Source organism: Cyanistes caeruleus, chromosome 11 (genome assembly GCF_971803275.1).
Source record: "Cyanistes caeruleus chromosome 11, bCyaCae1.hap1.1, whole genome shotgun sequence".
Classification (NCBI taxonomy): domain Eukaryota; kingdom Metazoa; phylum Chordata; class Aves; order Passeriformes; family Paridae; genus Cyanistes; species Cyanistes caeruleus.
In genome coordinates, this window is record NC_141711.1 from 19,517,926 (window position 1) to 19,531,551 (window position 13,626).

The 13,626-nt window shown below is 43.2% G+C and overlaps 1 pseudogene; it reads left to right on the plus strand.

Annotated features, from left to right (window-relative positions):
- Positions 1 to 304: 304 nt before the first annotated feature.
- LOC147651077 (uncharacterized) lies at positions 305 to 2,336 on the plus strand (annotated as a pseudogene).
- The last annotated feature ends 11,290 nt before the right edge of the window (positions 2,337 to 13,626 follow it).

Below are 13,626 nucleotides of genomic sequence, written 5' to 3' on the forward strand. Positions count from 1 at the left end.
GAGCGAACACCCACAGGAAAGAGACCCTCTGAATTGTGTCATCTTTTCAGAGCAGCGAGAGGTTTTGTAATCTGATACTGTTCTTGTGCTGGGTAGTGCTGTGCCTGTCAAATAAACAGGTTTTTTCCACTTCTCTCAGAGAAATCTCTTCCTGAACCAGTTGGGGGTGGGAGAAAGGGGCCACGTGGGTTTGCTTCCCGGAGGGGGGGCCCATTGGAAGTTTTCTCTCAAATTTGCCCTAAACCAGGGCAAATACATTCATTGGCGCCCATCGCGGGGCACGAGAGAGTAGAAAAACCCTGTACTGATTGTACTGAAGTGGCAATTACTTTGTATTGGGATAAGATAAAGCAGTCCCTAGCCATCCAGCCATGCTGTTTGAATTAATAATGTCTTTTGGGGTGCAGGCCTTCATGTGTTTCTGGTTGCTAGGCTTTTTTGAGGTTTTAATACCTTTATGGTCCCTTGGTTTATTTTCTTATCCGCAACTAGACCTGGTATTGTCCCTAACACATAGCTTTTACAGTAGAGGGGCACGGATTAGAATAGCTGTTGGGCTGGGCCTAGTGATTATGATTTCTAAGAAGTTTATTCAGGTGCTGGAGTCTGTTCCAAATATAAAGGATTCATGGGTATGGTTATGCACCCGGTTTGTTAGAGGAGGAGCAGGGGATGAGGTTTTTCAACCTTTCCTTTCCTTCTTCTCCTCTGAATCTGTTACATCACTATTGGAGAGTGTTCAGTTTCCCCTGAATGTTAAAGAGACCATCTTTCTGGCATTTAATCTGGCAAGTTTCCTCTAAACAGTCTTCGGCCTCTCTAGAATGAGGGCTGAGATTTCTAGAGGGACTGATGAGACCCCTGAACCAGGCGTGGAAAATCCTGAGTGGTGTGCAGAATGGGAGGATATGGGCCAAATCCTGAAGGAATTTTGTGACCCTATAGTTAAGGACTTTGCACACAAACAAATTCAGAATCCAGCTGAGCTGGGGAAATACCTGAAAGAGAATGATGATTCCAAGGAAAAAAAGATCATTGCAGTAAGCTGGGACCTAGCACATGCTTATCGTACATTGCTGGATACTGTAGGGCAGCAAACAGGAGAAAGTGGACAGGGAGATAAATCAACAGTTACCCCAATTACTCAGGCTGCAGCCAACCTCCCAGTTACAAAGCTGGTAGCTAAACCAGACAGCAAGCCTCAACCCATGGCTGTTGCTACTGGCACGAGAAGTGGAAAGTGCACAGACAAAACAGATCGACCAGTGGATGATGATGATGATGATGCAGGAGAAGGACCCTCAACGCCTCCTGACATAAAATCAAGAGACAAAGCAACTGGCACAAGATCAGAGGCTAATATTGAGTCCTTTTCCCTGAAAGACCTTCATGGCCTAAGGAAGGACTACACTTGACGACCTGATGAATCTATAATTAGTTGGTTAGTCCGTCTGTGGGACGCCGCAGGTGAAGCTACAGTTCTGGATGGCACTGAAGCGAGGCATCTGGGATCCCTGTCACACGATCCGGTTATCGACCAGGGGATGATGAGGGGGGCTAACCCTCGCAGTCTCTGGGCACGAGTCCTGAAAAGTGTAGCCCAAAGATACCTGTGTGTAGATAATCTTTACATGCAGCAAACACAGTGGAAAACCATCGAACAAGGGATCCAACGCCTGAGAGAAATGGCAGTGGCAGAGATTGTCTTTTCAGACGACATACCAACTAAGAATCCAGACTTGGTGCCATGTACATCTGTGATGCGGCAAAAATTGGTACGACTTGGGCCACAAGAATATGAATCTGCTTTAGCAATGATGAAACGGGATGAAAGGGAGGAGACTGTGCTGGATATGGCAAAGAAGCTTTGAGCATACGCAGATGCCGTGCATGGCCCCACACATGCAAGAATCGCAGCTGTGGAAACACGTCTGCAGAAATTAGAAGATAAGATAGAGGAGAACCACAAGAAACTTAGAGATGAGATTAAAGAGGACCTTCTCCAAATCTCAGCAGTACAGATCAGAGGTGCTGTCACTCAACACAGGGGTTCCCCAGATCGGGAGAGAAGGTATATCCCACGAGCTGAGCTGTGGTTCTTCCTGCGTGATTGCGGAGAAAACATGAGGAGATGGGATGGGCAATCTACTGCAGCTCTGGCACAACGTGTGCGTGAATTGAAGGAGGAGAAGAGTCACAAAGGAAGTTCCACCAAAAGGGAAGCAGCTCGAGTTGCCCATAGCCGAACTGCCAGGTATGATGATGATGACATGTCTGATCCCCTTGAAGGAACATCCAAGACATATACCCAAGGAAAGAAGGATAACCAGGCTTAGAGGGGCTCTGCCTCTAGCCAGGTAGAGGCATGGGAAAATTGTGTTTTTCGGACTGTGTGGATTCCTTAGCTTGGCACATCAGAACCACAAAAACATGAGGCTTTAGTTGATACTGGTGCGCAGTGCACATTAATCCCATCAAGACATGTGGGGGCAGAACCTGTTTCTATTGCTGGCATGACAGGGGAATTGCAGGATTTTACCTTGGTGGAAGCAGATGTGAGCCTGACTGGGAGTGAGTGGAAGAAACACCCTATTGTGACAGACTCAGAGGCCCCGTGCATTTTGGGCATAGACTACCTCCGAAATGGGTATTTCAAAGACACAAAAGGACTCAGCTGGGCATTTGGGATAGCAGCTGTGGAGACAGAGGGTGTCCAGCAACTGAACACCTTGCCTGGACTGTCCGAGAATCCATCTGCAGGAGGACTCCTGAAGGTGGAAGAACAGCAAGTACCAATTGCCACCTCAACAGTGCACCGCTGGCAGTATAGGACAAATCGAGATGCTGTGATCCCCATCCACAAGATGATCCGAGAGCTGGAGAGCCAAGGGGTGGTCAGAAAAACCCACTCCCCCTTCAACAGCCTCATCTGGCCTGTGCACAAGTCTGACAGAGAATGGAGATTGACTGTGGACTATCGTGCACTGAATGAAGTGACTCCACCGCTGAGCGCTGCCGTGCCGGACATGCTGGAGCTCCAGTATGAGCTGGAGTCCAAGGCAGTGAAGTGGTTCGCCACTATTGACATTGCCAATGCATTTTTCTCCATTCCCCTGGCAGCAGAATGCAGGCCAGAGAGTATTAGGACCAACATAATTTTAAGTTATTTATAAGTTGTGTTGCCCGTCTTTAACTTTTTGTTTGGATGGGGGCACCTCAGAGTTTTAGTGAAGGTCTGATTAAGGAAGTGGGGGATGGGAAAGTGTGTAAGTAAGGAAACAAGCTCCAAAGGAAGGCATAAGAGAAAACTAAAGAATATTCCCCCTAGCAGCCCCCTGGGGCAAATGTTAGATCGATGGGAAGCACAAGAGGCTAGGAAGAGTCTAGACAAAATCAGAATGATATATTATTGCATGGAAGTCTGGTCCAAGTTGAAACTACAAGGGGAGTGGCCATGGTGTGGAACCAAGGACCCATGGATGTGCTCCCAACTAAATCAGCATTTGAAGGCTCAAGAAGACATTGATTTAGAACAACTGTCCTACGCAGCTTGTTGGCAGAGGGACGCGACAAAGGGTGGTGAGACTGTAAGAATTTGTAAATTATGAGAACAAAAAGAAGAGAGTAAAAGGGAAAGGAAACAAGAGAAAAGAGTTAATAGAAATTGGGACCCCCTTGATTACTTACCAACCCCTTCTCCTGTTTACCCAGCAGCACCCCAGGCCTTTCCCCTAGATCCCCCAGCTTTACCTTTCCGTGAACACCCCCATAATATCTTCTGTTGAGACCCCAGTTCTTTCCCCTCCAAAACCCTTACCCATCCCTTCTCCAACAGCTGTAATCTCCTTACCACCTCCAACTACCACCTCTCCCTCAATTTACCCAAATCCTCCACCCACCTCGCTTTCAATCATTCCTTTAACCCCATTGCCATTCTCCTCAGCCCCACCCCCTGTGACGTCTCTGACTAACTCGGTCCCTTCTCCTTCCCCCACTACTGTTCCTTTGCCTCCTCCCAGCTGTGAGTTGGGTTCATCCATGTCTAACCCTGGCCCCTCCTCTAGCATCCATCAAACCCTTTTATCTCCCACTCTTGATCAAAATATAAACCTTACAGAAGGGCCCTACTGTAATACTAGATCTAAGGCATGTAAGGTAGAGAGACTCTTTCCCTTGAGGGAGGTTCTGATGGGTGGAGTGGCTGGAGGAATTGGTTTTGTGAAGGCCCCACTGACAGCCTCTGAAGTCTGGGGTTTTAAAAAAGAGTTGGGGAATCTTGTAGAAGACCCCATAGGTATATCCAATCAGGTAGATCAATTCTTAGGTCCCTACATCTATACGTGGGGTGAGTTAAATTCTATCCTAAATATCTTATTTAATCTAGAAGAAGTCAGAATGATTTGGATGGCAGGGATAAGCGTATGGGAAAGATAAAATAGATTGGGACCTCCAGGTGACCATAAGTTGCCACTAGTTGGCCCTGGGTGGAATCCAAATCAAGAGGAAGGGAGGAGGAATATGGAGGATTACCATTCTCTGATGATAAAAGGGATAAGAGAATCCGTCCCTCAAGGTAGCCATATGAAGCTACCCTTCGATGGCGCGCAAGTAAAGGATGAAACCCCAGCAGCCTGGTTAAATAGATTAAGAAGGAATTTCCAATTGTATTCAAACATTGACCCTGACAGTCTTGAAGGCCAAATCCTTTTGAAGGTACAACTTGTTACAAGATTGTGGCCTTATATAAAGAGGAAACTAGAAAAAACAGAAGATTGGCAGGAAAAAGGAATGAATGAATTGTTGAAGGAGGCTTTGAAAGTGTATCTGAGAAGGGAAGAAGAAAAAGCTAAAACAAAGGCAAGAGTTATGGTAGCCGTGGCTAGGGAGAGCATAGGAGCAGGCAAAAACCAGCCAAGTGGAGATGAACTGAGGCCCCTACCTGGGGAGGATAAAAGTAAACCTGTGCCACCTTGGGTTAAAACCAGGAAGCCTGGAGAGAACAGGAGGTGCTATTATTGTGAGAAAACTTGAAAAAGGATTGTTGGAAGCTCACACTCACTTCACAATGAAGCCATAACTCAAGAGCAAGATACTCTAGAAAGGGTCCTGAGAGGGGATGGTAGTGACGATTAGGGGTGTCAGGGGCTTTATACTTTAGGGGACCCAATCAACCACCAAGAAGAGCCCCCGGTAAACTCTGAAGTGGGTTCCCAATGTGAAGAATTTTAATTCTCCTTTAATTCTCCTGTTGACACAGGAGCAGATTGATCAAGTATAGATTCCCAAAGGGAGTTATTATTGGGAAATGGGTCTGTGATATACTGGGGCAGAGGGAAGACCATTTAAAGCTTCAGAAGTAGAAAATGTTGAAGTAAAAGGGAACTCCACACAGTGTTTTACAGACTTTGTGTATTTACCAGTTTTAGAATGCAATTTATTAGGAAGGGACTTACAAGTCCAGCTAGGGGTGGGAATTATTCCAAAGAACGGTAGAATGGTGGTTCAAATCATGAGGCTGACTACCAAAGACGTAGAAGAGATAAATCTGGAAGAATGGGCAGGAGAAGGAAACTATGGCTATCTAGATTTGATGAGTTCGGCGGAAGAAATGCAGCACTCAATATGAATGATCAGCAAGTCTCATTTACTGGTAACTAAAACCACTTATATAGCATCAATAATTAGGCTCATACCTAGTGCAAAAGCAAGCTTGTTATTGGATATTTTCATTTAAGGTCAACTCCACCTAATTCCACATTCCTGTGATCGCTCATCTATGCTGAATTCACATTCTTCTGATCACAGCATCCTGTTCTCAGTTAACAGTTATCACTAAGCTCTTCCTGACTTTGCAACATCTCACACTAACCGAACTCTACTGTCTAATTCTTTCCCAGCTAACTGCTGCATGGGAACATGACCGTTGATAGCTAGCCATTCCTCTATATAGATATCCCACCAATTAAAATAAAAATGCAAGAAAAGGCCCCTCCCATTTGGGTCAGGCAATACCCAATATCCCTAGAAGCCAGGAAGGGAATAGCCCTGGTGATTGAACGTCTACTAGCAGAAGGTGTCCTGGAACCATGCATGTCACCTAACAACACCTCCATACTAGCAGTTAAAAAGGCAGAAGGCAAATACAGGCTGGTCCAGGACCTGAGAGAAGTAAACAAAAGAGCTATTGTTAGGCACCCTGTAGTATCCAATCCTTATACTCTCCTAAGTCAAATCCCGAGGGAGCATGCATGGTTTACAGACTTTGATCTGAAGGATGCATTTTGCGCATAACCATTAGCTGAGGAGTGCTGAAATTGGTTTGCATTCGAATGGGATTACCCCGATAAAAGGAGAAAGCAACAATTGAGATGGACAAGCCTACCCCAGGGGTTTACAGAATCCCCACATCTCTTTGGGCGGGCATTGGAAGAACTATTAGAACAATTCATTCTTGAAAATGAAATACAAATCCTACAACATGTGGATGATTTGCTAATATCTGGAAAAGAGAAAAGTGGGGTAAGAGAGACAAGTATCCAGCTTCTCAATTTCCTTGGGACCAAAGGCTTGAAAGTGTCCCAGGACAAACTTCAATTTGTAGAAACCAAAATCACTTACCTAGGGCACATAATTGGGGAAGGATACAAAAAGCTGATCCCTGAAAGAATATCTGGCATCTTATCTATTCCACTCAAAACCAAAAGAGATGTAAGGAAACTCTTAGGTCTTTTTGGGTATGGAAAATTGTGACTGGACCAGTACACCCAGAGTGTGAGGTTTCTCCATAATAAGCTAGTGGATCCTGAACCCATAGAATGCACAGCTGAAGATGAGAAGCAACTGAGTGATCTAAAAGAGAAGTTATCTTCAGCACCAATTTTAAGCCTACCTGACCTTAAGAAAGAATTATATCTGTTTATAAATACAGAGGAAGGAGCCACTTATGGAGTATTGACTCAAGAGTGGGGAGGGTGCCAAAAGCCAGTAGCTTACCTGTCAGAACTATTACATCCAGTAGCTCGAGGGTGGCCAACCTGCCTAAAAGCAATAGAAGCAGCAGCTACTCTGATAGAGGAAACCCAAAAATTGACTTTGCAAGGAAAGTTTAAAATTCACACTCACATGATCTTAAAACTGTCCTGAGTCAGAGGGCCCAACATTGGCTAAAGGATTGCAGGAGATTGAAATATGAAATTATCTTGATGAATACAAATAGTTTAGAATTGGTCACCTCATAAAGCTTAAATCCAGCACAATTTCTAGCGGGGGAGCCCTTACCTGAGCTAGAACATGACTGTCTAGAATTTGTAAATCTACAGACTAAAGTAAGGGGAGATCTAGAAGACGTACCTCTGCCCTGTGGAAAGATATGATTTGTTGATGGGTCCTCAAGAGTAGTGGAGGGCAAAAGAAACTTGGGATATGCAGTAATTGTAAGGACAGAAAGAGAAAACATGGAAATTCTAGAGAAAGGGAAATTACCTCTCAACTGGTCAGCCCAGTGCTGTGAAATATATGCCCTAAAAAGAGGATTGGATTTGTTAGAAGGAGATAGAGGGACTATTTACACTGATTCATGATACGTTTTCGGAATAGTCCACACTTCTGGGAAAATATGGGAAGAGCAGGGATATTTGAATTCAAAAGAGAAGAATTTGGTACATGAAGAATGAATAAGATCTGTATTGGAATCTCTGCCTAAACCTAGACTACCGTCCTACCTAGTCTACTAAACCTAGACTACTAAACTACCGTAGAAATAGTGGTAGTACACATCAGGGGACATCAGAAAGGGAGTACCTTGGAAGAGAGGGGAAATCAATTAGCCGACAGGATAGCCAAAGAAACAGCCTTGGATCTGGAGGAGCCAATAAGAATTCTCAAATTAAATAACACACCACCTGGGACAGAGAAGGGGGAAGACCCAATATTCAGTAAAAAAGAACTAAAAGCAATTAAAGAATTGAGACTACATCAAGGGAAACAAGAGAAGTGGTTTACGTCTGATGGCCACAGATTTTTAAACACCGCTTTAGCCTGAAAGATACTAACCAAGACACATGTATTTACCCATTGGGGAACCCAAGGTTTATGTGACCACTTCTTAAGGGAAAATCTGTGTATTGGGATATATGATTTAGCAAAAGCTATAACCAAAGGGTGTATAATCTGTCAAAAGGTGAACCAGAAGGTAATGAGGAAAACTGAGCCTGGAGGGAAAGAACTAACCTTTAGACCCTTCCAAAACACACACGCATACTTCACAGAGATGCCTCCTATACAAGGTTACAAACACCTATTAGTAATAGTTCATCATCTTACTCAGTGGGTAGAAGCCTTCCCAACTAAGAAGGAAACAGCAGAAGTGGTTGCCAAAATTATATTAGAGCACATCATTCCCAGAGAGGGGCTAGTTAATTACCTCGATGCTGACAGGGGGCACATTTTATTGCCCAAATGTTACAAGCAACAATCAGAGCTCTGGGGATGAAATGGAGATTACACACTCCATGGCACCCCCAGAGCTCATGGAGAGTGGAGAAGATGAACAAAACCCTAAAGAATGTGTTGACCAAATTAATGGCTGAAACCCAAATGAACTGGCTCAAGTGTCTACCCCTTGCCCTCTTAAAAGTTAGGGCGAGGCCTCGATCAGACCTTGGGGTCTCCCCATGTGAGATGATGTTCGGGCTCCCTTTCCTGATAACACCATACCGTGCAAGAGATTATTCAGAATGAGAGGCAATAACACGTAAATACTTAGGAATTACTGGAAGGACATTAGAAAATCTCAGGAAAAGGGATTCCTTTCCCAAACCTCTCCCCTTGGTTTTAAAGCAGTAACTAAAAAATCACTAGAAAACTTATTTATTTTTTGCTGTGAGATATGGATTAGAACAAGAGCAAAACAGGCTTAAAACTTAAAAGGAATAAAGAAAGTTTATTAAGAAAACTACAAGAATAAGAAAACCAGAATAAAACTTCCAGAAAACTCCTTTCTTTCTCATTACTTAACCATTGTTTTGTTTACATGACAACATAGAGACAAAAAACTTTGGAATTTTAGTGTTTAAAACAGTCTCAGTTTTTGCTAGTCTTTTCATCAGTCTTTGTAGAGAAACAGAAGTCTTTTTCCTGCTAATTTATGGAGTTTCTCACAAGAAAACTATTTCAGTTGTATCTTTCTATTTCTCTGATGTCAGCTGCCTGGAAATCTGTCATCAGTTTTCTCTTCTTATTTCACGTCACTCTGAGGTGTGTTATGGGTCAAATGAGTCTAGGGAGGTCATTTTTAAGGATGAGCTATTTAAAGGCAGAAGTCCTCTTTATTTGTCTCTGTGAGCTTCTCTGGAAACAAGTTTTTCCTTTGCTTCAAACAGCCTCTCAAATCTTCAACTATTACTTCTTCCTTTCTGTTCCAGCACTTCACTGTATCACAACTACTCCACTTTTTGCTCAAAATTCACACTTTGAACACTCCATTCTTCTCAATACACTCTGTCATGAATTAAAGGACTTTTTTTTCAGAACACTATTGTCCATTTCTATAGCTTCAACAGAAAAATATTTCAGCTTAATTAAAGCATCTCTTTATTCTCTTCTTTATCTAAAACTTAACTCTTTTTTTCACTGTCTTTAATGGTTTTATGATGACTTTTTCATGTCCTTTTTTCTTTTTCTGGGAAAAGGAGTAATCTGTAAATTTCATCTAGGTAGTAAAAGAGGTAAAGTCTTGGAAAGTTGCAGATGTTCATGGTGTCAGCGGCAGAAACTGCAAACCCAGTCAGGCTGGCCAGCTCCGTTTCTGTTCCTTGCTTTTTGCGGCTTTGTCCGGCCTGGAGGGGGAGGGCGAGGGGCGGGGAGAGAGGTCGAGACGGAGCTTTGTTATTTCGTCAGAAGCTGGGAACTAAAGAAAACAAGAGAACTCTGGCTTTACATCTTAAGGTGGTGTTCACAAGTTGATCTCACTTCTTAATGGTTAAAACTGCTGCCAATTCTCAGAAATGACCAATAATTGGTCAGAAGAAAAAACTCTCATCAGCTTTCAGCAGCTTTAACTTCTTTAGCTCTCAAAGCTATCTTAAAGGTAAAGTCACTCTAGGACAATGGTTATATCGATGGTTATTGCCAACTGTCATTGTAAGAACTGTTATATCGATGGTTATTGCAGGCTGTCATTGTAAGAACGGTTATACCAATGTTTATTGTTAACTGGTATTATTGGAACAGTTATATTGATGGTTATTGTTAACAGTTATGGAACCAAATTATAAGACTGGAAGTTAAAGGAAAGGTATTGAAGACCAACATCTCCTGCAGAGCATTCCCTAAGGGCTATTAAATTAACAGAAAGTGGGAACAACTACCATCTCTTCCAGGAAAACTCGCAGACCCAAGAGGCAAGACCAGGTGAGGCCAAAGAGCAGGTGAGCCATGAAGCCTGCCACACCACAAATGGCTCATACCAGACTCTTGGGAGGACTGATACTAGTCCTACTCATGAATAACATTGTAGAGGGTACAGGAGCTGGATGTACAAAGTGCTATCACCCTCTTTATGATGGAGAGAACCTTGGGTCCCTAATGAGGGTCCATACAAACATTAACCCCACTTGTTTTGATCATTCCCAGTTGGGCACCTGCCAAGAGAATGGGAAAACAGATTGGGTTACGAGAAATGCTGCCTCATTTAGGCAGCACCTGCTTGGGGAATGCCCTGTAGAAGAAGCTTGGTTCTGTTTCAAACGTGAAGGATTGGATGACATGGTAAAGGAAAAGTCACTAATAGGGAAAAAGGGAAGCTTAGATGAACGTCTAGGAAAGAATCTGTTCATAGACTTAATAGGAAAGATCAGTAAAGAACTGAATCTTACAAACTGTTGGGTTTGTGGGAATACCCAAATGTCTGCAATTTGGCCATGGGAAGGAATCAGTTTGGGACCATTTGAAATTTTGAGATGGAAATTAATGGAACAAAAACCCCAAGCTATAGGGGAGAGGAGAAGAGAGCAGTGGGGTTTGAAATTGTGATTGGTGAAGGATGTATAAAAAGAGCAGGGAAGAGGTATAAAACCCAAGTGGGAAAAACGGCTGGCAAAAGGTACTTGATAGTAAAGGAGGTAAATAGTCATTGGGTTCCTCGAGGACCCAATCGATATTGGTCCATGGGAAAAGGGGGAAAAGTGTATTTACCATGAAGAATATAGGCTATACGAATGTGCTGAGAAAGGGATAAACCCCTTTTGGGGAGTCAGAGAGCTATCCAAATACTGGGAATGCCCTATCGAGGTACAAGATGATTTCTGGAAAGTTCCTGAACACCTATTTTTGATCTGTGGGAATACAGCAAACACCCATCTCCCTGGGGACTGGGGAGGGAGTTGCACTGTATGAATTATCAAACCTGCTTTCTTCCTCCTCCCAAAGGAGTCGGGATCAAGTCTAGGAGTTCCACTCTATGATGACCTAAAAAGAGCTAACCAAAAGAAATGACATATAATTGACATGGGGAGTGCTCAGGAACGGAAAGGAAAAATCTGGACCCCAGAAGAAATAATCAGATCATATGGGCCAGCCACTTGGGCCCAAGATGGATCTTGGAGTTATCGTACTCCAATTTACATGTTGAACAGAATAATTTGACACAAAGCAGTACTTGAGATTGTCTCTAACAAAACAGCCCTTGCTCTAGACCACATTAGCAATCAGTTAGCCCAGACTCGAGCTGTAGTTTACCAAATCTGGCTCGCAGTAGATTATTTATTAGCTGATGAAGGGGGAGTTTGTGGGAAGTTTAATTCATTGGAGTGCTGCTTCGTGATCGACGACAAAGCTGAAGTAATCAAAAATACCTCTAAAGAAATACGTAAAATTGCATACGTGGGTACCCAAGATTGGACTCCCCTGATAAATTCCTATTGGTGGGATGACTTTTGGTCATTTGAAGGAGGATGGTGGAAGAAAGCGGTGTTTATCATAGCTAGCGCATTCGTAAGTTTTCTGTTCCTACCATGTCTACTCCCATGCCTAATATGAACAGTAACATCTACACTCCGAGCAAGCCTCCAAATCCCAGGGGTAACGGATCAAGAGCAAATCAAAATGATGAGAATAGAAACTCAAAATAAAAAACATCAAACTGCCCAAAAGGTTCAATACTGGAAGTTGAGAAGACTGTATTTCCAGGAGCCAGAGGAGCCGAACCAATGCGGGCCCAAGGCCCGATCAAAAAGACAGAGGCGGGATATTGTGAGGAGTAAAATGTGACCTCCTGACCAGTATACAAAGATGTTTACAGTTTAAACAGTAGAATGTTGTCACCGTAACGGGCCTTCTTTGTTAAAATACCTCATGCTATGTCGTGTTTGGTAACTATCAATGTTGTTGTAACAGCCTTGTTAATGCCACCTGGCCTTGTCTATTGCCTCTGCTGCACCCAGTACCCCCCTATGGCACCGATGACAGCACCCAGTGTGTAGATGAGCCCAACTCCCATGGGGGGTAACACCCAGGAGAAGTGGGATTAACATCTGAAGACCCCTAGAATCAGCGAGCCATGGCACAAACCAGACTCTAAACTACATTGAGGAGCAAGGGAGAACGTTGGGCAGCTGACTGATGTTCTGGACCTCGTTGCCATAGCTAAAACAACACTTGCTATCCATGACTACCCAAGATTTACAACGAGCCAGTGTCTTCCTAGGGACTGTCATGAGGACGGAAGCCCCAGCTCTGCCATGTGGCAAAGCTGAACGCCTCCTCCTCTGGGTCGTCCATTGCAAATAGCAGTGGTCAAGCTCCCCCACCTACAGCTGACCTCAATAAAGGCATTAAAAATGGACCTAGTCTCCTTGCCTATTCTTTTCACTTTCACTTTAATTCGTTTCAGTGAAATGATCATGAATTTCCTTGCTCTGATACACATGTTCTGTGAATGTGCATAATTATTTTCTTTGTATTGTTCTCTGTTTCCTTTGTAACACATTTTAATATTTTATTTGCTTTCCTCCCTGCAGCTTAATAACTGCAGATGCAGTCTTGGAGTTAAAAAGCTCAAGGATATAACTCTTCATCAGCTGTAATAACCTCTAAGTTCATTACTGTATCTGCTTCACTGGAGCTGAAAGCATTGCTTGGGGTTAATTTTGGTTTTTAGCCCCCAAAATGAATCTGATTTCATATATGTGGTTCCTGCCACCATCCCATCATTCAGTGTCCTAAGATCATTCTGTGATTCTTCACAGCTGATCCTGGTTTTTTATATCTCAACTAACTGAGTAATTTTAAAATCTTTATTTCCAGTAGTATTTCATATAAAAGTCAAATGATAATCACAGGATTGTAGCTCTTCGTAGCATGTGATATAAAGCAGATTTCTCCAAACAAAACATGTTTCCAGACTACCAGTTGTGGTTGAAATTAGGAGAAAGACAAAGTTAGGTTTCCATCTCCCCCTCAGTGGATATTTTGATCTGAATCCAAGCTTTGAGGTTCAAATGAACTTTTAGTGGAGACACGCATCAAATGACTGAGTTGGAACTTCACTGTTTTTACTTGCAGAGATGGGTTCAGGCTCATCTCTGACCAGTGGTCTCTTCTGCAGGGTTTAACAAGAGACAAACAAGC